This window comes from Harmonia axyridis, chromosome 1 (genome assembly GCF_914767665.1).
Source record: "Harmonia axyridis chromosome 1, icHarAxyr1.1, whole genome shotgun sequence".
Taxonomy (NCBI): Eukaryota; Metazoa; Arthropoda; class Insecta; order Coleoptera; family Coccinellidae; genus Harmonia; species Harmonia axyridis.
Genome location: NC_059501.1, coordinates 69309855 through 69334722, shown reverse-complemented (window position 1 = coordinate 69334722; position 24868 = coordinate 69309855). Strand labels below are relative to the sequence as shown.

The following is a 24868-nucleotide window of genomic DNA, read 5'->3' as shown; positions in this document are numbered from 1 at the left end:
CAGAAACCCAGAGCAGCATTCATTGCAATGTAACATGCGCATGAGTGGTTTATTTGTGTCGCCATTCCATGTAAATTCAGTCTAAAGTTTGTCGAGTTAAAATACGGGTCGTTTGCCGCATTTGAGCGAAACCAAAAAGGTATCATAAGATAACGCCAAATATTTACCCATGGGTACGCCAGACCCAAGTGTGATGTTTATGCTCGTTTTATTTCAACTAATGTTTTACATTTTGTTTTAGCACAATGGCTTCAACTAGCCAACAAATCAGGGAATATCGTCGTCCATTAACTGAGGCAGAATTGCAGAGGGAGGCAGACAATCTATGGGAAAATGAGACTGAAAGTGAGATAGGTGATGATATGTTTGGAGGGGAAGAGTCTGATGAAGATTATGTTGAAGAGCAACTATCAGACAGCAACAGTGAACAGAGCGAAAATGAAGACGAAAAAGTTAGGTGCTGCTTTTGTGGGTAGGGGAAGGATAGAAAAACCAAATTTGTGTGTTCTTTGTGTCGCAGGCCATACTGCATGGAGCATAGAGCCCAGCTATGCTGTGAGTGCGAACACCAAGATCCAAGAAATTGAAGACCTGGCTAACAATACCTATGAGCGCTATTGATCAAAGAGATTATTTTTTTGTTAGAAGCATGATCATAGAGTTATATTTACGGGCAATTGGAAGAATTTTATTTTTATTTGTTTAAAAAAAATGTTTTATGTTCGAATGTTATTTTCCTTGATATTTTTTAGTTTCCACAAATATACCCCATTATGAAATAATAAACCATGATTGATTTCATTTTCTACACATCCTATTAGGTTTACATATTCCCCCAAAACCATAAAATTTTCTAATTTTCTGTTTTTTGCTATAAAATAGCTCGGGGTTTCTGAGACCCAAGTGTGGAGTTCATGTCTTAAAAAATAAGTGTGATGTACCAGGGTTAATTACTATATTCGTGCTCCTACAATTTTGCATTTCGGTCACCACATCTAGTAGGTAATCATCTTGTAACTTTCGAAATCTATGATTTGTACTTAAAAGCACTTCTGTCAGATGAATTATTATTGATGCCCTATAAAAACAGAACTCCATCGATATCTAGCGAAAAGTTATTAAATACTGAACTGAAAACAAAGTGATATATTTTCCACAAATATTGATATGGATATTTTCTGCAAACTCTTAAATCGGTTTCAATTCGATCAGACAGGTGTATAATGTTTATCAAATTGTTGTGAATAATTATTTCAAGAGGGCAACCATTGAATTTCGACTTCAAATCTAGACCAAGAATTTGAAATCATTTACGTAATAATGTTTTTTTTAAATACAGGTATATTTTCGGATGAACAAAATTCAATTTGTGCATATATTCTTCATCATGAAAATCCATTATATCTTAATTGGGTTCGAAATTAGACATTTGGACAAAATGATGATAGCTTTGCGTTCTCTAGAACAAGCCTGCGAAAGACCAATACCATTTCAGTAATATATTTATTCATGATGAAAGTATATTAACCTTAAAATATTTGACTTTACAATAGTTTGAAGTTTATGAACTACACATTTCCATGTCATAGGTACATACATTTTCTTTACGCGAGGTGAAATGATCCAGATATTCTTCACTTGAATCAGATAACTGTTGAACAACCTGGTCTTCATTGGAGCTGTACTTCTTAGAAGTCGATTCAGTCTAATCTCGGCAATACCTCACATTAAGTTATTTCATGTGAGACCATCTGACTATTAAATCTACTATCATTACAAATATTAAGACGAAACAGAGGATTAGAACTGCAATACCCTTGGACATCATGTTGTGTACATGTTCGTATTCATCCATTGTGATAACGGATATGATGAGAAGAATCAATCCAATTGAATATAACGCTACAGATACACTGAGGAAATAAAAGTGGAATGAACGATGGTCTTCTTTCCATATGTAAACAACAATTAACAGAAGCAATGAATGACATAAGATGAATAAACCGAAGAACCAAAGGGGAATAAAGACAATATCTATGCCGTGTGTCAAGAAAAAAACGATGGCAGTTAGTATGAATTCTAGTACGTTTAAATAAAATCCTATATTGCCGCATAATCGTCCCATTTCTCTCTTCAACACTCTTATTTCATTTGATATCAGTATTTTGGCAAGAACAGTCACTTTGACATCGACTTTTGTCATAGTGAGTTGACAGTTTGAACGAGAATTATTCTATAGGCTTAAAAAACATCTATGTGCTTTGTAGTGTTTAATTCGAATTCAACAAAGTTAATTCTCGACTGTAACACAACACATAAAAAACAAAACATCCATCAAATTGAAGGAAACTATCCACTCCAATGTTTAGTCTTCTTAAATATATACATTTTATTTCAATTAGAAAAATGAAGAGATAATTTTAGTATGTAGTTTCACTATCATCTCTCGAGAGTCTGACGACTAACACTCAGAAACTTTTTGCAGAATAAATTAATTTTGACGTAGGATGCGTTGGTTGTCTTGCTTTCTGAAGGAAATCAGTTCTCAATAGGGTTCAAATATTATGATCGATTGAGTCCATATTACATTGCTTGTCCAAGTAAGTTCATTCTTCCCGATTCCTCCTATAGATGATGTCTACTATCATTATGCCTATGATTATGCAACACAGAGCAACCACTGCAATTGCTAGTAACTTCTTATCAATATCGTCTTTATATTCTTCTTTGATGAAAAAGGATACGGTAAGGAGAACTGCCCCAATGAAAAGAAACGCTATGCATACCCCTAAAAAAAAGATGTGGAAGACGGGGGGATCATCATCCAAGAAATGAACCATGATAAGGATGAGTAACGAAACACAAAATATAAAAAAACTGCAAAACCAAAAATGAATTATGACGACTTCCAATGATTTGCCAATAGCAAAAACCATTGACGTAAGCATAAATTCGAGTATCGTCATCCATACTGCAATGTTGCATCCCATATTCGTCTTTTATTCAGATCGTTCATCAAATTTTGCAATTATATTTTGGTGGAACTGTCAACGCAATATGACAAATAGTAGAAAATGAACATAGATAAAGGAAACATACAATTCAAAGTGACAACATATCGTTCGCTATAATTTGTGCAAAAGCGCCCTGCAAAGTTGTCACACAAGTTCATTACCAACCAAAGGATAAATTTGAAATCCCTAAAATTGTTATTTCAATTGAAAATGTCGATTTGTATGTGTAGTTCATAAGAATATCAAGAAACAAATCTATGACTACCTGAAGTAATTGCTTTCTCTGTGAATCCTTTCTAGAGAAACAGTTAGGTTTAGTTCCTCAATTGCAATTTTTGTGAAGTAGTTGTGTGTGAGTTGGTGAATTCAGTAAATATTTTGAATTATAAGGCACCGATAAGGAAAAATTGTATTAGTAAATACAAAAATTCCGAAATGTACATCTGTCTTTATGTTAATTTATTTATTCAATTTGTTAACCGTTTGTTCAATTTGTAAGTACAGTTTTATTTATTTTGAATTTTCTTTTGGTTGGTTATTAATTTGGTCATTTTTAGAATTAGAATAATATTTAAAGACAAAAATAAATCAAATATATCATAAAGATATTTTATTGTGAAGGAATAGACACAAAGTTGTCAATTTTCTGATATTTACAAGTTAATCATGTTATGCTTCAATGAACCTGTCAATATGTTAAGACAAGGTCATTTCACTCATTGGCAGATATTTTAAAAGTTCTGTTTTTGTTGAGATAATTTAATTTGATTATCTTATCGTAGAATATCCTCATGAATTGAACACCAAAAGGGATATTTTAGATCAAACATTCATTCATTATGAAATTTCGAGTTATGTATACGTATATTTCTGGTGTTTGAAAATTATAACTTCGATTTTGATATATAAATCCATATAAGGAAACATTAAAATATGAATACGATATTGCAATCGGTTCTCCCAAATTTCTTCCAAATAATTTTTACATTACCTTCGAAAAAAATTTATTTGATAATAAAATATCAAACAAAAGACCCCTTCATTTTACTAAGAGGATTTGAAATATATCAATGAAGGAACTAACTTTCGAAAAGTTTAAAACTAACTTTACTCTACTTGTTTCAACTCTGCACATTTCCTAACAGCATGGACCACCATAATAATGATAAGGACTACACAGAGACTCACTGCAGCAATCGGCCATCCTAAAGAATAATCTTCTTCGTTTTTGGTGTGATGAATGACAGAAACGATGAGTAACATAAGGGCAATCATGTAAAATATTATACATGAATTCAAGAATAGAACATGAAAATGTATAGGATCGTCATCTAGGATGTAAGTTAAAAGCAGTAGTGCCAATATTACGGGGACGAAGTAAAGCATTGAGAAGCATTTCGGCATGAACATTATATATGTTTGCAAGCCTGTAGCAGAAACTGCTAGGGCTAAAACCATCTCGGTGACTGTCAGCCAGAATCCAGTATCTCTCACAACTAAAGAACAATTTCCCATTGGGTTTAGATAGTCGCATCAATTCAATGGTCTAAGAATTGTATAATAAACTCTTCTTGCCAAGTTATGATGAACGATGCTTGTATTTTCTAATAAAAGTCAAAAACACTTAAATCGAAAAATATGACAGAAAACAGTCATAGAGAACTAATAAACATGAAAAACTGTTGTTTTTTTTTGTTTACTAAGGAATTAGCCGTGGTTCTAGGTGCATGTACCCAGAATCTAATGATCAATTAAGTTCATAGAAAGTTTTTGATATTTAGTTCTGGGATGGATATATCATCAACAAATATTTAACTTGCTATTATACCCTGTTTTATTCGAGTTTCAATCTTCATTATGTCATATTGTCTAATCTTTCTTCGTCATATTTGATAAATATAAATTATCATTCAAACTAGCCAACAATTTGAAATATGTCGATAGAATTGTCAAATATTAGGATTTCAATATCTTGATGTGTTGGAAATCTTAATGTACCTTTCGATTATGAGCAGGTAAGGAAAAACATTCAAAATCAAGGATATCTCAGTTGGTTTCGAACTCCACTTTTCTGAGGCCATAGAAGGTCAAATTTTTTGCTCTGGTACTCTGCATCATTTTTGTCAATTTCTTACAATTTTATTATACCAAACATAGTGCGTATTGTTACTTTTATGCGCTTATGTACAGGATGTCCGAAATTCTATGGTCATGTGAAAACATCTATAATTATAAGCCCCCTCGCACTTCGGAGCAATAAGCAACGAGAAACCGGAAACAAGCAATAAGCAATATTATTAACACTATGTATTTCACATTTGTATGGCAACTCGTACACCCCTTGATCGTTTTCGCCTCTGAAGAGACACCTTTTGTGGCTCATTGGTCATTGCTGGTTGCTTATTGCTGCGGTGTGCTAGCTTACTTTGATAACCATAAAAATTACTGAAAAAATTGTTTTAGAATTTTCGTATATCTCGAATAGAGAACAAGATAGCGAAATATTATTCAGAAAATCGAGAACGAAGCGAGATATTCACGATATGATTTCTGATATTGTATCATTTCGAAAAAAAAAAGGTCGGGGTTCTTGAAGCGTTTTTCTCTAACATGGTCTCAGTGAACATCGAATTTGGGACACTCTGTAATGTATTGAGTCTTTGTATATTCGACTTTTGAACCTATATAAGAAAAAAACTTTTTTTGGACGAATGTTATGAACATCCTCACTTTGGAAAACAAGGCGAAAAAATTGTCATGAATTTTGTTCCTAGCTCAAAATTCAAAAATTTATTTATTCTTGAACAAACTCAATAATTTGGAAAAATTATTTGCATAGAACAATGACTTAAGCGATTTCACCTTGAAGTGATATGCTTTTATTTTTTGAGTGAAAACCATATATCAATCGAAAAAACTGAGGCATACTATTCTTTTCTTCAAAAATAGACAATTGAAAACCCATACAGAAGCCACTGGCAATAATAATAACATTTAAGACGTCCAGCAAATTACATGAAGATATCTACAATAGTGGTACATTGATTATAAAAAATATTTTTTTTCTCGAAACTTTATCACCCGATTCCTCGCAAGTAAGAACATTGAGAGGGATAACCACCATGTGGTTTATCGCGTATCAGTTAAACTCTGGTACAGTGGCACCCATTTACTTTTCCTTTGGCGTTCCTGCGATGTCCAAACTTTTGTACGGTGTACGAAGTTGTACATTCACTTCTTCTTCCTTCTTTTTTCGAAGTAAATGACTAAAGGGCAACACAGCAAGAAGACTTTCACGAAATGATAATTTTACCTCTTTTGTAATAATTTTTCGTAATTTTTTCGCGAATATTTTAAAAATATATCAGTGCTTTGTACAAAATGCATTTCATCAATTTTTTTGGCGAAAAACGAACATTTTCCAAAAATTTTGTGGTTTTTTTAATTGGTAAATTTAAAATTTCTTTTATGTAGATCATTTTGCAAGGAAACTAGGTGAAAACGCCATAAAAATCAGTGATTTATAAGAAGAAATATATCTGATTTCGTTAATCTTAAGGAAATTCGTTCGAATGAAGTTTTTTTTTTAATGGATTCTATCGCTTCCTTGAATATCAGCATGTTTTCAAGCAGAACCCTGAATATATAACGTTTGACTGCGTCTAAAGTCCTAGCATTTTGCCCTAAAAACTTAAGTATTTCAATACGTATTCTAGCTGAAATAAATGTCATTATCTCTAGCTTTGGAGTTCTTCAGTTAAATCAGATTCGTCTGATAAATCCTCGAATTAATGGACGTCGAAGAAGTGAAACTAATAGACCGATGATGATAATCGTAATTATTCAAGAGATGCAATGATTAAATACTGGGAGGAAGTCGTTCAATTACAAGGTTGGTTGATAATTTCTGAGTAATTGCTTCTTCACCACCATCTATTATATAGTCATCATATAATTTGATATGCTGGAATGAATGGATTGACATGATAGTATAAGATTTATGACATGTTCTAGATTTTTCAGAAAATTTTTTATGGAATTAATTGAAGAATTATATATAATATGATATAATATTATTTTCTTCCCATATACTGTTGTATGAAAATCAGTTAGAATTCCAATCATTTGTAAAAATATGAAAAAATCAAAATCTATCTGAAAAATATTAGACAAGAGAGGTTTGTACACCTGACCAATATTAGAAGATAATTGAGTTTCAATTTGTGTAGGTGTAGTAGATATTTTTAATGTATTTAATCCGCTCATGTTCATTTTAAATTGATTGTTACGAGTATAGAACTTATATTACACTTGAAAATTTTGCTTCAATATTTTCAGATATTTTTATGTTCAATTTTATTTTTGGTTTCGAATTTCTCTGTCCTGTTCTTGGAACAAGATCACATCTAACATTATAAAAACTGAAATTTGAAAGTAAAAACGCTGATTTACTCCTTCCTCAGCGTTTTTAAGTTTCCACCACTTTTTAGAATGAGGAAAGCAATCTCAAACGTTCTTCTGATTAACTGTCCTTTCCTACCACATGCAAGAATTCAAAACACGTTTTTACGTCTTTATTTTCAAATAACCTTCGGAGATCACGAGAAAACCTCGTGGTATAAACCCCTCTTAAAAATTCGTCGTACCAGAATTTTTGACGAGTTACTTTATTTTTTTGGCACGCTAAATATAATAAAATCTGCCGGTTAGGTAGATATAAGGTTCGCAGAATTAAATAGCAGAACAGTATTCTATTACAGAAACTATTGAGATGTCAATACAACGATCTGCCAACACAACAGTCGCATTAATAAATAGTCATAAACTAATCATACACCATTCGAACAATCTACGAACTAGCACACCACACAGTAAAACAAATTACAACAATAATTCACCTCGTCTTTTGTACATTCGTCATATAAATTGACAAGTATCACAACTAGCCATCGAGCAAATAAAAGCGGTCTATGTAATGATTCGAATCTGAACAATTTGAATAATTTAAATAACCATTTAGGTTGATTGTAGTCATTCGTTCAACTGAACCTGCCTACGCACAAACTTTATCTGATTTATTTCAGCGTGAGCTTCACGTCAAGACGCCCTGAACTGTAATGTAGCAGTCTGGATGAAGAATGGAATATGCTGATGCTCAGATTATAATTGATGGATTTCTCTTGTTCTATCTCTATCTTTCCTTTTCTACACGATGGGTGTTTCTGGTATCAAAGATGCGAACGTTTTTCTCTATTTAAGTATAGTAATGAGTTCATGACAGTACTAGAAACAGTGCTGTAATGAACTCATTATAGCATTGTCACTGCTGATCAAAAGCAATAACGTCGACTGTTATCAATTAAGCGAAATCAGAAGGCTTCTTCGCATAAATATATAACAGAGGACGAAATATGGATTACTTTAATACTAAGTCAAAGAGAGTGCCATCATTTGGCAAGGTTATGGCATCCGTATTTTGGAATATGCCAGGTACCGGGTTTTTCACCATGATTTGACCCCCCCTTCAACTTTGTTACTAGAAGAGGTACAAAAAATGTTTTTCACAAAAGTTTCACGAAATCGATTATTGTTTTTTGATATGATTTCACAAAACGAAATATATACAGAGTGGGCAACATATTGATAGCAACTTCATTTTTTCAAATGGAACACCCTGTATATTTTTCTATATTTGACTAGCTCTGTTTCCCCTGATTTCGAATATATAACATATATTGGGCCTATCTCTCTCAATCTGAGTACCACAGAGTTTCAAATTTTAAGAACCACCTGGCTAGCTAAGTAATCAGTTTTCCAGTGGAAGGCTGCGATAACTCAAAATGCCCTTTTTTGAGTTATCTCGTTGGCTACGATATACAGGGTGTCTGGTGAGGAATGGGACAACGTTTAGGTGGTGATGAGGGATGTCTCAAGGAGTGAGAAAATGCTATTTGAAATCATCTGAGGTATATGGTTCCTGATATACAGGGGATTTTAGAAAAAATGAGGAAATTTCAAATGACCATAATTTAGGAAATATGAGAGCTAATCCGATTATTTTTCGTATGAACAATGATAGAGTGAGTACGAATATGTTTGAATGAAAAATTCGAAATAAAATCAGATCCGGACTCAGAAATTTTAGTTTTTCTGAAATTAGGTAAAAACAACACCCTGTATGCGGTTTTCAATTTTTTTGACTTCAGATTCTGAGAGAGCAGGAAAAATACTTTCGAACTCAACTGTCATCCCGAATGGCACAAATTTTTCCTCCTTTCTATGACCCTTCGAATGTCAATCTTCCGATTTTCGCTCCTTACATATTATTTTCTCGACATTTCAGAAACATGAGATCTTAGATAGTTACTCATAAGTAAAAAAAAAGATCATAAACGAATCAAAACTTTCATAAAAACTATCAAAAATGCGAAAAACAGTTAACATTTGGAAAATTAATGACTAATTCTTCAAATATTGTTCGAAATGAAAACCGCCAACTTCTACACATTTATCTGCTCTTTTCATTAAGTTCAAAACTGCTTTCTTTATCACATTCGGGTTGTTTCGTATCTCGTCACATGCGTCTATTATTCGCTGAATTAATTGTTCCCTTGTATTCATTTCTCGCCCGTACACCATAGTTTTAAGGTGTCCCCAAAGGAAATAATATAATGGTGTCATGTCGGGGGACCGAGGTGGCCATGCTCTTGGACCACCACGACCTATCCATCTATTTGGATATACCTCGTTCAAATGATTTCTCACTAAAATTGAGAAATGGGTGCTCCATCATGCTGGAAGATAAGTCCTCTCTGATTAATATTCCCTAATAAATTAGGAAGAACATTCATGAGGAAATCTCTATAAATTTCTCCGGTGAGTCTTTCTTCGAAAAAATGAGGACCTATGAAATTATTATCATAAACTGCGCACCACACATTAACACTGAAACGTCTCTGTGATTGTCTTTGTACGACAGCGAAAGGATTCTGTTGATGCCAAAGATGATTATTTCGAGCATTGTTTATTCCATCGCGAGTAAATTGAGCTTCATCTGTGAATAATATTCTTTGGACATTTCTTCTACGACTTCTTATCCACCTGGAAAATTGAAGCCGTGCGATCTCATCGCCAGGTTCCAACTGCTGGACAACTTGAGGGTGATATGGGTGATATTTTTCACTCTTCAGAGTATTCCAAACGTACCATTTCGATACTTCATGAATTGAAGCCAATCGTCTGATACTTACCCCGGATCGTTTTGCACAGTTTTTAAAATATTTTCACGGATATTCTCTTCTATTGTATGTGGTCTTTCAGAAACTGTTTTGCTGGGAAAAGTACCATATTGTTTCGTATGCGCAACAAGGCGGGCAAAAATTTTGTGATTTGGAACCCGACGATTGGGAAAACGTCTACGATACTCCCTTTCAGCTGCTCTTCTGTTCATATCACATTTACCATACACCAAAAGCATGTCAACATACTCTTCATTAAAAAATGTGTGCGGCATGATTTTCAACAAATTGAAGTAAGATTGTATCAACAATTAAATCACTAGTTTGACAGATAACTAAATGCTCTATCTTTTCTCATCATAAATGATAGCACACAATAGAATTGACATAACTGGCAACTAAATTCAAGACTAATGATAGAAATATGTACATGACGAATGAAACTTTGGATATTACAGGAAAAAATGATCCAAACTCATCTGAAAGATCGACTAAGAGAAAAGAAATTGACGGTTTTCATTTTGAACAATATTTGAAGAATTAATCATTAATCTTGTTCCTACTGAATCATCAATTAGTACTTCAGAAATAGTTCGTAAATTTTCCAAATGTTAACTGTTTTCCGCTTTTTGGATAATTTTTATGAAATTTTTGATTCTTTTATGACCCTTCTTTTCTTATGAGTAACTATCTGAGATCTCATTATTCTGAAATGTCGAGAAAATAATAATATGTAAGGAGCGAAAATCGGAAGATTGACATTCGAAGGATCATAGAAAGCAGGAAAAATTTGTGCCATTCGGGATGACAGTTGAGTTCGAAAGTATTTTTCCTGCTCTCTCAGAATCTGAAGTCAAAAAAATTGAAAACCGCATACAGGGTGTTGTTTTTACCTAATTTCAGAAAAACTGAAATTTCTGAGTCCGGATCTGATTTTATTTCGAAATTTTCGTTCAAACAGATTCGTACTGACTCTATCATTGTTCATACGAAAAATCATCGGATTAGCTCTCACATTTCCTGAATTATGGTCATTTGAAATTTCCACATTTTTTCTAAAACCCCCTGTATATCAGGAACCATGTACCTCAGATGATTTCAAATGGCATTTTCTCACTCCTTGAGACATCCCTCATCACCGCCTAAACGTTGTCCCATTCCTCACCAGACACCCTGTATAACATACATTTTTCATTGAATAAAACTATTCATCGAATATGCACTACACAGAAGCGGAAAAAGTTGAAATATTTTCGCTTTATGTGGAGAACAATAAAAATAAAAAAGCTACAAGGAGAGAATATATGGAGTTGCATCCAAATGATCCAATACCAATTTAAAGTGAAAAACGTATGTCATATCGTTGCCAACGAGGTAACTCAAAAAAGGGCATTTTGAGTTATCGCAGCCTTCCACTGGAAAACTGATTACTTAGCTTGCCAGGTGGTTCTTAAAATTTGAAACTCTGTGGTACTCAACATATGTTATATATTCAAAATCATTGGAAAAAGAGCTAGTCAAATATGGAAAAATATACAGGGTGTTCCATTTGAAAAAATGAAGTTGCATTCAATATGTTTCCACCCTGTATATATTTCATTTTTTGAAATCATTTTAAAAAACACTAGTCGATTTCGTGAACTTTTGTAGAAAACATTTTTTTGTACCTCTGTCAGTAACAAAGTTAAAGGGGGGGGGGGGTGAAATTATGGTGAAAAACCCGGTACATTGTTGACTGACTATCTTGACAAAGATAAAATCATCCCAACAATGAATTTGACATAACGTTATTTAATCGACTAAGTGCAGAAATCAAGGAAAAACATCCTCAAATACAAAAGAAATTCCCTTTCACCAGGACAGTGCTCCATATCACAAATCGATGGAAATTATTGTCAAATCGAACAGGTTAGACCGGAGAATTATTGAGTGAAGAATTTCAAGACATCGCAACAATTCATTCGAAAAATTGTCATCTAACTCATCTCAGCCATGTTTGCATGTATAGCTTCGTAATTCTACGGCTTGCGTAAAAATTCCAACAAAATTGAAATTTACAAAAGTAAATATCCATTTGCAATTTGCGATCATGAAATTCATAGTTCTTATAAACTTTCATTTAGAATTATTGATATAATTGATATAGAATTATAGTAATGAATACCATGATTGATCGCAATCAAACAGATCTGGTGACTTTTCCATTTATTCCAAGGAAATTCCTCAAAAAATTACTGGGTTTAGATTGATTAGTTTTAGAAACAGGACAATAATCATAAAACTTCAACGATGGTTATTGCATCTCAAATTCATAGGTGCAGTCGTATCCGTTTCCAATATAATTGAGTAGATTAAGTGGTACTGAAAAGTAGCTAGTTTGATTGAAATCTCCTTCAATCCTCCATCGATAATTTTTGGAACGAATGTAGGGCTTGGTGTTACCACATAATAAACTTATATTGCAATTTCGATATAGTCCATTGATCAAGCGGTTATGTTACGTGCTGAAATCGAATATCAAATGATAAAAAATGTATCGAATGACTGACATGGTCCATTTATTGTTTCTAATGTATCTACATTCACAACTAAAATCTACTTTATCGGGTTCATTTTAGGTCAGAACCTATTCGCTACCTACTTCCTTAATTATACAGGGCGTTGGAAGAAACTGGTGTGAAATATATAATGGGATAACAGAATAAATGAGAGAGTTTTTATAAGCATAGATTTCGAAGGTATTAACTATTTTTTTTCATTAGTAGCTATTTTCAATGAGTCGTTATCCACAAATTTGTTGTATGTATATGGGTATTCTATGAGATGTGATCTGTGGAAGCTTTGGATGATACAGTCCTCTTGAAATCCGGCATCAACTCACAATTGATTATTTTATATAAAAAAATTGAATTTTAAGCAAATAAGATCTGTAATCAAACCATCGAGCTCGCTTATTATCGATTCTTAGATTGTATTGGAGTGCCGAAGGAAACTTAATGAAATAGGCAAGAATAACAAGGTGTGTTCAGTTTGGGTTCCCGGTCAATTGGGAATTAAAGGTAATCAAGAGGTCAACACATTCTCCAGAAAAGGTGCACAATTTCATTTTATTGGTCCAGAACATTTCTGTGGTTTAGGCAAATGTTTCTTCGGAACTTGAATACTGCAAGGTTTAAGAAGTCTGGATCTTAGCAAGAAAATGCTACACCTCCTCACTAGATCCTTTAAGAATATTACTGCCACAGGCAGCTTCACATGAGAATGTTTCTAGTAGAAAACGAAGGGTGCATATTCTTCGGGGAAGACGAAGAAACTCTGGATAACGTGGTGATGGAACGCTTCGCCATCGCTAGCCAACGCAAGAAATGCTGTATGCAAGAGACGAAGTGAAGAAATAATCCTGTTGAAAACATCCCAGATTACTATCTGTGAGGGAATTGTAGTCCAAAGCTCGTCCTACAGTATTAGAGTTCTGATGAACTCTACTGAGTTCATTTGAACTCTGACACTGGAGGGCGAGCTCTGACGAAGACAACTAATCTAGTAAGATCTGTTGTTACGGAATTAGTCGATAATTTTCTATTGAATTTCCTATTATTTTATATAAACACGCAAAACCTCAACTTGGTCGCATCTGTTGTCGCTGAAATATTGAGTTTATTTTTCATACACATCTTAATTTTATCTGGTTGATATAACTTCCAACGAAAAGTTTAGTGGCTATCTTAAAAAAAGGTATAATTTGCAACAAGTGTAAAAACACATGTTGTTTCGTTGTGGCTCTTGTTTCCTATCTGTACCAGGACACTTATACACGTTTTTCCACGTGTTACACACTATATTTCAGCGAGAAAAATTTTCACGATTTAACTTATTCAAAATGTGTCTTCCCCAATTTCAGCATATATCAATGTATTTGGGTTCTGGTCGTTGGAAGATACTTTCTGGAACATTTAATTCGATATTTCCGTAATTGGTCTTCATACTCATAATTTTCATTCATTGACCTGAATACCTACACTGTGTGGGTTGGTTTGATTAAACTCAGCTGGAGGATATATTGTATATGAAGAATTCCTAGTCCTCAGATGCATTCCCCGAGCATCTTAATAATTGATCGGTAGAAGTTTTTAGAGATCTTAAGATTAGAGTTGGGAACTAGGTAGTGTGGCAGGTCAATAATAAGTTAAGATTATTAGTAACTTATCTTTCCTCATTTCACCTGTACTACCCTACAAGTTAGAAATTTTTGATGGAAATGTTACTTTGTGAAATGTTCTATTTCACACATTGACTGAAGGTAGAAACACACAACACCACGCGACGCAAGTCAATATGGAAGTTCCATCGTCAAGACACCTATTTCCCAAAGATGTAGTTCATGCTGTAATATTTTTATTCATAACTACGTAATACAACTCTATCTGGTAACTCTAATTTTATAAACGCATATTTTTGAGTCATCGTTCCCAGAAGAGAGAATTTTGAGCCGGGGACCGTATTCTCGACAAGTGATCTTTCAAAACGTATACGTACTTACAGTGCTCTGGGACCGTATTCTCGACAAGTGATCTTTCAAAACGTATACGTTCTTTCAGTGCTAATTACACTGAATGAACGTATACGTTTTGAAAGATCACTTGTCGAGAATACGGTCCCTGAACACTGAATGAACGTATACCTTTTGAAAGATCACTTGTCGAGAATACGGTCCCTGGTTCGACTAACTGATGACAAATCTGCCCGCCAATTCAACTATGTTCGTCCGTAAACACGTTAACTCCAGAACGGAATGGTCAAAATATTTTCAGGGTATATTCGGATCTAGAATGCTGCAGTTGAATTCCTTAATGGTAAGAATCGGAATAGGGGTTCCATAAATGAGTTCGTTAGAATTTTTGTAATCCTCATATTTTCAAACTACCGGTTTTATCGAACTGAAATGATGCACGTCAATTCTCACTTCATTTTTTTCAATATTTTCCATGTTATCTGAAATATCGCAAATTAAGCTTGACTCTTTCTAATATTTGGAAATGACTTTTATATTTCGATTTTTTGCTCATTTTCCGAAGAATTTTCGAACACATTCAGCATGCTATGAAATTCTCCGAATGAATTTGACTCATTTCTTCTAGAACCACGTTAATGGCTTCAGAGTTGAATCTCATGATAGTCGTTTTATTACGAGCAATATTTGAATCATTGTTTATAATTCAATTTTTATGAGATATCTTTGATAATTCTTTATAAGTGATACTTGATAAAATGATTGAAACTATTTATTATTTTACGCTTTATATTCTGACGTATAAAAATACAATCTGCTATAAAAGTAATGAAAAAGTATCGATTCAGGAGCCTATGAATAGGAAAGGATAAGAAATAGGTAAGAAATCTCTCGAATGTTCAAGATTTATGGAGAAATGATTAATTGGTAATTATTTCCGAAAATGCATCCTTCGGGAGCTATATAGCATCCTTTGAAAGTCGGTCTGAGAGTTGTGATTAATTTCTAAAGTTTTTATCATTCATGGCATCGAAAATAAATGTATTTTATCTTATCGGCTTTCCAAAAATTACCCTCAGGCTTTTCTGACCTTATTTCTGAAACTGTACTATGTAATCGAATTGAAAGAAATTGTGAAAACATTTCATTTGCATTATTTTTACTAAATTTGATATGTACAACATTTCGAAGTGCTATATTTTAATACAGAAAGAAAGGAGCAACGAATTGGCGAATGCGCCAGGTCAAAATATCCGATTTGCACAGTTTGATAAATCTGGTTGCTTTTACGACGGCCTCTACCTTATAACTCAAAATCAGGCAGCAAATCTCTGGTGGTGAGATCAGATAGGTCTTCATTAGTCACAAATATCGGCAGTAAAATATTATTCGAAGAAAAGAATTCATATTTTTACGATATATAATATACAATACAGCATTGGCAACAACACGTCTTAATAGATCTCCAATACCAAGAAACAAGATAAAATCTCATTAAATAAATAAAAATAACAGATGCAGCCATTTCAACAATATAATTTCCAGCATCGCTTTGAGGGAAGGGAAGTACACGTAAACGGGTTTGTGTTAGATAATATGAATTCTGAGTTATTATTCTGTTGTAAACAACCCTGGCTACAGCTACGTAAAAAACTCGAAATCTAACTCAGACAAACTTCATTCATTCGAATACTTCACAGGAAAAAAATACTGTATAACGATTTTCAAAAATGTCACCATAACATTAAGAAACTGCGATACACACAATAACGATTCTTCACATCAGCAACTTGTTCCAACAGCTTCACGATGACCCAAAAGTGCTTCAGTTTTGCGAAATCTGAATTCCAAATTTTCACTCTTTTTGAAGTGATTTTAACAATTTCATTATGTTGGTAAATCATGTATCGTTCTATTTTTAGTGAGGGTATAGTTTTTACTTGTCAAATGTCGATAAATTACAGCTTCAGGTGTGACAGATGTCCAGATAAATGGTGTTTTTTTTCGAGGTATATAACTTTAAGTTGGCATTACTGTTCAAGATGGCTACCGATTTAACAGTTGTCAAGTGATTTATTCTCAGTTTGGTTTGTCAATTCATCAAGAATGGACTCACGCCTGAAAAACGTTTGCAAATAGCGCAATTTAATTTCGAAAATAATGGTTCTGTGCGGAATACGTATCGCGCACTACGTCGATTTTATCGTCGACAAAATCGTCCATCAGAGCAGTTAATTCAATTTACCATGGAACGTTTTCGCACCAAGTTTACTCTTATTAATAAGTCGCATCCCCAGAGACGCCGTACGGTGCGTACAGAAGAAGCTATTGATGCTGTAGAGCGTAGCATTGAGTACGACCCGAATGAGTCTATCCGCCATCGAGCAAAGTAATTGGATCTGTGTCCATCCACTCTATGGAAGATTTTGCGGAAGGATCTTGGTAAGCGTGTTTACAAATCCCACTCGTGCAAGAATTAAAGCCAAACGATCATCAAGTGAGGCGTAGATTCGTCGAATGGTCCCAAAATGAGATTGCTGTTGTTCCCGATTTTCATAAGCGAATTTTGTTTAGTGATGAAGCGCATTTCTTGTTGAATGGCTACGTCAACAAACAAAACTGCCGCAGTGGAGTGAAGCTAATCCTAAAGTGTATGTCGAAACACCGTTACATCCAGAAAAACTGACTGTTTGGTGCGCTTTATGGGCTGGTGGAATCATTGGTCCGTACTTCTTCAAAAACGATGATGGCCAGAACGTTACAGTCAATGGTGATCGGTAAAGAGCCATGATTACTAACTTTTTCATTCCTGAATTGAACAACCATGATGTCCAGGAGCTGTGGTTCCAACAAGACGACGCAACATGTCACACAGATCATGACACAATCGATTTATTGAAAGACACGTTTAGTGACCGCCTAATTTCACGTTTTGGACCTGTGAATTGGCCTCCAAGATCTTGTGATTTAACACCGCTAGACTACTTTCTGTGGGGCTATGTAAAGTCATCGGTCTATGCGGATTAGCCACAAACCCTTGACCATTTGGAAGACAAAATTCGCCGTGTTATTGCCGATATGCGGCCACAAATGTTGGAAAAAGTCATCGAAAATTGGACGTCCAGATTTGACTACATCCGAGCCAGCCGTGGCGGTCATATGCCAGAAATCATATTTAAAATGTAATGCCGAAGATTATCTTGCGGATAAATAAAATTTATTTCAATCGAATAATCCATCGTTGTTTTATTGCAATTTAAAGTTCTATAGCTCTAAAAAAAAACCCTTTAGATATTCAAAATTATTCTTCTTATTGAAAAACCGTATATAATTGTTGTTAAAGCATAAAATCCTATCGTGTCATTCAAAAATTCATGTTGAAAATACACATAATAGAACAATTAATTTTACCGTTAGATCAATGATATGATTGAATAATTTTCACGTTCATTTCTTTAATTAATCCATATCAATTATAGCATAATACATAATCAATCTCCGAATAAAACGTGTGGTGTTCTACTTCTTAAAATTTCATCTAATAGATATTCCCCTCTGATTAGAAGACCTTCAATTTAGCAATATTCCTTCTTTTCACATCATTATCCGGAGCTAAAACTTAATTAACATCAATAATCACTACATTACATTGACAGGTCCATTCATCCAACAGCCTCCTTCACTTTCTTCTCCCAACCAGGTGTTTACTTCCCACACACGAATTTTTCACGATCTTACGCATAGAATGAAGAACCGTTCGTCGTATATCAATCATCTAATTTTCCCTTTTGAAGAATTCGGCATCGTTCAATAAAAAGTAGCCGAAGAAATTCACAGTGAATCGATTTAAATTCATTAACATCGTTCCGATGGCCAAGGTCATGACCTACTCCGGGGAGTAGACGTAGTACGTGAGAATGAGGAAGAAGCCACCTTAGATCTTCGACCGGCTTGTGATACTTTGACGATGGTTAACTGCCAATTCTGTGGAAGATGATAGCCTAACATTGATGAAGTACCATAACATGCCTTCTTGGTACTGTGGTTTATTCTATACAGTGTGTCCCAGAATTGATGGACAATAATCCACAATCGTATTGTGCGGTGAAAAATCTTGGGGGAAGTTGAAATTTTTGTTTGAATAATTTTTCTCGATGGAGAAACAGTCCGTAAAAAGTGCGAACTTCAAGATGGGTTTCCTTGGAAAATTAATACAATGACAACTATCTCTACTACTGTAAACATATGAAAATTTGAATCAGTTGCATTTCATACTGAAGACTATAACGGTAAATTTCAAAACAACTTTTTTGTACCCAAATATCTTCAAACTCTGAGGCAACATTTTAAAAACCTATAATGCTTTTTACTGATAAAACATACTCTTTCTTTTTTCGATCGTATGCTCTTTTTCTGAGAAAAGAGGTTTGAAAACTTCTCATCAGAAATGCTGCTTCAAAATCGGAAAATATTGGGGTACGAGATGAAATACAACCATGGAACTCTTATTTTGAGATGATCCTAATTGGAATTTTTATATGATAGTATCTATGTTTGCTTAAGTAGGTTCTTAGTAAAAAGCCTGATTGACCTAAAATTTATAGATATCTGTTTCAAAATATCGAATCGAATGTTATCACGAATTTCCGTTTATGCCTTTCATAGAATTCCCATATATCTGATTTCACTAAAATTCTGCCAGTAAATAAAGTTTAACGATGGAGTGAGTTATCCAAGGAATTACCAATCTAACTTGCATATAAGTTGGTTGATCACGTCTTCACAATTAGCGAAGTTTCAAAAGGAATATCTCAATCTCAATATTCAACTGAACACAGAATTGTCAGAACTGAACTATTGTAATATTAAATAATTCAATTTAAAGCTTCTCGCAAAATTTCTGGTTGACCTCATTACCAGAATCATATAAAAATTCAAGCAAAATATTGGAAATACCGTCGTGAACCCAGAATCGAAGATTCAGTTTAGATACAAAATAAGAATCCCAAGCTTTAGGCAGAATTTGAAATGATCAATTCATCAGAATCATAGAATTGAAGGAAAATAGGGAAAGAAATGCTCAATATCAGCAGATTTGATTGGGTTGAGTATGTTGAGATTTTGCGTTTATAACAATTTTATTCTAAACGCAAAACATCTTGTTGATCGTCTAATTCGAATCATTGAAAATGCAAACAGAGTTTCGAAAAAGGTAATTAATTCAGCCTTTTATGTCAAATGATGAATTCGAATAATATGCCGAATTTCAGTAGTAAATATTATACCTTTAGGGTTTCTTATCTGGATGAAATAATTAATAACAATAACATGATAATAAATCCTTCTAATGATACTTTATATAGATCTATGGTCTCCAATGGCAAAATAATCAAATAATAATAATATTAATAAGTTTATTGAAGCAGAATGGATGAAATGAATGAACGAGAACTTAAATGATCCCTATTTCATGTCAGTGCTTTCCTTATTCCTTCATTTCATTTCCTTTTTTTTAATGATTCAAGTAAATAATAAACTATGATGCAAAATTTGCAGTTTTTTCGGTTCTGGTATGTCATTCTTTCATGATTTGGTGCCGATATAATAAATGTTATAGCATAAATCATGAATTTATTTTGTCTATATTATCCTTGTTAGTTTCCGCAAAGAAATTTTTTCAAAAAAACAATAAATAAATTTGAATTTAAATGACATGCCAAAGCCCACCTGATGGTTTGACTTCTGATTTGTATTTAAAATACTAAATATTGAAATAAAAATCTACATACGATTCATACGAATTAGAAAAATTGTATGAATAAGAATTTTAATGAAGGATTAAAGCTCCTGACCTCAAGTCAGAATTTCTATATTACAGCAAGTTTTAAAGTTTCTATGTTTTTTCTGCAGGAAACTTTGTACGTACCTAAGTATCAAAATTTGATTTTGAATAATTCCATTTGATGTTTCCATGGTTGGTTATCAATGTTTGTGTTTTATTCTAGTACAACTAACTCATAAAATTTGCTCTAGAGTATACTGGTTTCAATTGAAATTTAAATGGTCAAGATCAAGGTCGTTGCCGGAGAGTTTTAGCCTCTATAACGTCAATTAGGAAAAAAATTATTTTGCTACATAATGTATGGAACGTTCGATTAAATTTTGCATAGAATCAGAGGAAACTTAGGATTTTTCAAGATGAAATTTCACAATTTTCAGTCTAATAATTTTGTTGTTTCTATAAAACTTCAATTCGGAAGTTTTCCATGATATTTTTATATCTATCTTTCATTTTAATTTGTTCCTTATTTCACCCTAGAATCAACTGATTGATCGGTCGAAAAAAAAAGCGTTGTTCAACTTATGAGAAAAAAATTGAATCCCTCCACGAATTTCAGTAACAATTTTCTGCACTCATAGTAAAACTCACCAAAAAAATGTTTTTCAGACCAGAACAGTTGGTAATCCTGAATCCAGCTCGACTTCGCGAACGGGTCCAGATGTAAGGCACTTAACTAAAGCAACGCGCACACTTTACTCGCACACCAGCTTACGCAATGTAGCCTGAACGTGAAATGGAATCCACCTGCCTGACTGTCTCAGACGTAACCACAGATACCACGAGGATTGTTCTTCTTCGGCGGTGGCCCCACCATAGAGGATTCGGGACTGTGTACCGCCCAGTGACCCAGACACAAAGTTACAGTTATTTCTTCAGCACATCACCCTGTGTCTGCGCGATGTGCCTATTGAGCTATTTCACGCGAGGAAGTAGGTGAATATTGCGAATATCTCCACACCTGTGGGCCCTATTGCGATGGGATGGTACTCATTGATGACTGCGGAAACCAGGGACGGATTTTGGCGATTGGCGAGATAACGAGTCGCTTCATGGTGATGCCAAACAACGATCCGAGTGAATGTTATAACTTTTCTTCATTGAATAGTTTCTGAAAGCTTTCGTGACAACCGTTCAATTCGTTTTGTGTTAAACAACGACGAATTGAACAACTCTATGAATATAAACTTGATAATATACTGCAGGGGTGGCTCGAAGAAGATATACTTCAGATAATCCAGTAAGTAGGTAGAGTGAAAAAATAATCGAAGCTCAAATTTCAACTTGATAATACTGACATTCGGACTGTATAGGAATTTCTACTATGAGGTTTCATTTTGAATGACCAGCTATTCTGCCGAAAATTGACCTTCGAGATCTTGTGCTTTAACTCTTTTAGACCTTTTTTCCCAGGTGAAAGATTCTTTAACAATGCTCTCCACAATCGTTTAAGGACCTTGAATATTTCATCCGTGAAGATATCGTGGACATACTGCGGCAAATGTGCGAATTGGTAGTGAAAATTCTATGGGAAAGATATGGTGATGCAACTGAAGTCGTAGCAATCATATGGATGATATCGTTTTTGTTCATTAATTGTGTACCTCCTTATTTACCCTTCCTCTTTAAATTCATTGATTTCTTTTGAAATATGGTCGTCTTTTTTCAATATCAAAGTGGAACCTTCTATTGGAAGACACTTTAAATGGAGTTAGAGATTTCCGGACATTTAAGAGAGTTTTTCATCTGGCAGTTATGAGCATTCTATTATTAAGTTTCAATCTATTACCCAAAAACCTCCGAATATGCCTACCTCATTTGCAGATATAACAATTTAGGGATTCACGACTTGGCTTAATTTTCAAGCTACTTGGTCAAGTAGTAGTTTTTCAATCTCAAGTCAAGTCCAGTATTTATTTATCAAGTGCTTGAATATGAATCAAGCTACTTGATTTTTAGCAGTTGCATTGTATAGTGTCACATTAATAAAAAAATGACGAAATGAGAAAGAACCTTGCAAAAAATACTTTTATTTATTTAACTTATTGTATAAAAGAACCGAAAATATCAACTTTCTTGAACTAAACTAAATCACTATAAATCATATTAAAATAAAAAATAATCTTTCTGTAAGAGCAGTTCTGGAAAATTGTCTTTCAACAGGAGGTGAAGATTCTGGCGTTGATAAAAAGTCCTTGGCCATTTTGGCTAAGTTTGGAAAGATATTTCTGAAACTACTGAAATCTACCAATAGATTTCATAGAAATGTGAGAAAACTACTAATAAAGTCACACTGGCGAATGTTTCAGTCTCTGGGCGCTCGAGGAATCCCCGTATTTAGTCTAAGCGCGCACGAGATTGCGGAAATATATGCCGTGCGACGCGTGCATATCAAGCTCAAGTAATATCAAGTACATTAATATTCAAGTCAAGCCATAAATATCTAAAATCAAGTCGAATTAAGCTGAAGTATGTAATTTTTCATGAGCTTGATTTTCAAGTCGAGTAGTGGTTCAAATGTCAAGCTACTTGGCTTGATGAATCCCTAAAGGAATTTTGATAACTGTTAATCAGTTTTGAGAGTTATCAACTGAAGCTTCAATGAGAAAAATTAAAAACATTATTGGAAGAATAATAAACTATAGTTTGAAACTAGCAGAGTTTTGATTCCGAATCAACCACAGGTAAGCAAGCTCTTAAAATAAATAAAAATGACTCCATTCCAATATTACCGTCAGCAATATACATTGCAGACCATTCCGAACAACTTCGCTTTAGTAATGGCCTGCAAATTTTGATGACAGTCTCAACTTTCAGAGTTATTCTCTGATTTTGTTGAAATGTGGCTTAGGTATCCTTTTTGGTTCCTAGATGACATGGAGATTAGTAAATTCATTAACAGGAAGAAAACATAAGAACAATGAATGTCCCATAAAAACAAATAATCCTAAACAATTGGCAGAGGAATTCAATGAATTTTTCGCTAATGCTGCACCATCGTTAGTTAAAAATCTCCCGATGAAACCACCACATAAAAATAAAAATCAGAAAACCATAAAAAACAACTTTTTTGTCTTTGACATTACAAATGCAGAGGTGATGTCAGCCTTAAAGAAATTGAAGAACACTAATACATGTGGTTATGATGAAATTCCAGTTAGCTTGTTAAAAAATTGCATCTCTCAGATAGTATCTCCATTAACACATATCTTGAACTGTATTTTTAAGGAAGGAATTTTTCCAGATGCTCTTAAGGTAGCTATTGTGAGACCTCTATTCAAGAAAGGAAAGGAAGATGAATTTGAGAATTACAGACCAATAAGTCTACTTAGTTCCTTTTCAAAGATCATTGAAAAGGTTATAGCAACCCGTTTAATAAAATTTTTCAGGAAATTCAATATAATTTCAAACTGTCAACATGGCTATATGAGAAATAAAAACGCAGAAACGGCCATGTATGAGCTAACATTGGCAAAATTAGATGCCTTGGAAGGGGGAGACATTACCTTGGGCTTGTTTCTGGATCTATCGAAGGCCTTTGATTGCGTTGACCATCGAAAACTTTTGGACAAGCTTGAAATGTCTGGTATTAGAGATAAACAACTTAACCTAATGAGAAGTTATTTACGAAACAGGATAGAGAGAGTGGTTATATCTAAAGATGGTGAGAAGTATTCCTCAGAAGGCATTGATGTGAATGTGGGCATCCCACAGGGCAGCATACTGGGACCACTACTTTTTCTAATATACGTTAATGACATAGGCCTAGTACTACCTGAAAATTGTGAACTCGTAAATTTCGCAGATGATACTAACATCTTGCTGAGGTGTAACAACCTCCAAATATCAATGGATTTATTCAGTTCGGTGATGGATGAGATAAGCAGCTGGTATTGTGAAAACAAGCTAATCTTGAATATGCATAAGACTGTTTGCACCTACTCCTGTACGAATAGATGTACACAAGTATTTCCTAACGCTCTGAGTTGCAAAGATGGTGATGTCAACGTCAAGGAGGTGGTGACTTTCTTGGGTATTGCAGTTGATAAAAATTTGAAATGGAAGGATCATGTCGAACAGCTAGGTAAAAAGTTGAACTCAGTGATTTATACACTGAATTTTTTGAAGAGAATGGTTGATGATGATGTGCTGAGGACGATAAACTTTGCCAATTTTCAGTCGTTATCAACATACAGCATCTTATTTTGGGGTAGTTCCAGTGTCATGAATAGAATCTTCTTGAAACAAAAATGGGCGATCAGAGTAA

At 34.0% G+C, this 24868-nt stretch overlaps 1 protein-coding gene across 2 annotated transcripts in view; it reads right to left on the bottom strand.

The window, feature by feature from the left end:
* The window catches only part of LOC123688893, a 55246-nt gene extending 33802 nt beyond the window's left edge, over positions 1-21444 (bottom strand). The window contains exons 1-2 of one of the 2 annotated variants that reach the window (XM_045627632.1): positions 8564-8572; positions 7495-7496 (exon numbers count right to left, since the gene is read on the bottom strand). The gene's annotated coding sequence lies outside the window, so the exon portion shown is untranslated. Of the gene's footprint in view, positions 1-7494; positions 7497-8563; positions 8573-21192 lie in introns of those variants that run through there. The other variant, XM_045627631.1, reaches the window with a different exon arrangement.
* Between the last annotated feature and the right edge of the window lie 3424 nt (positions 21445-24868).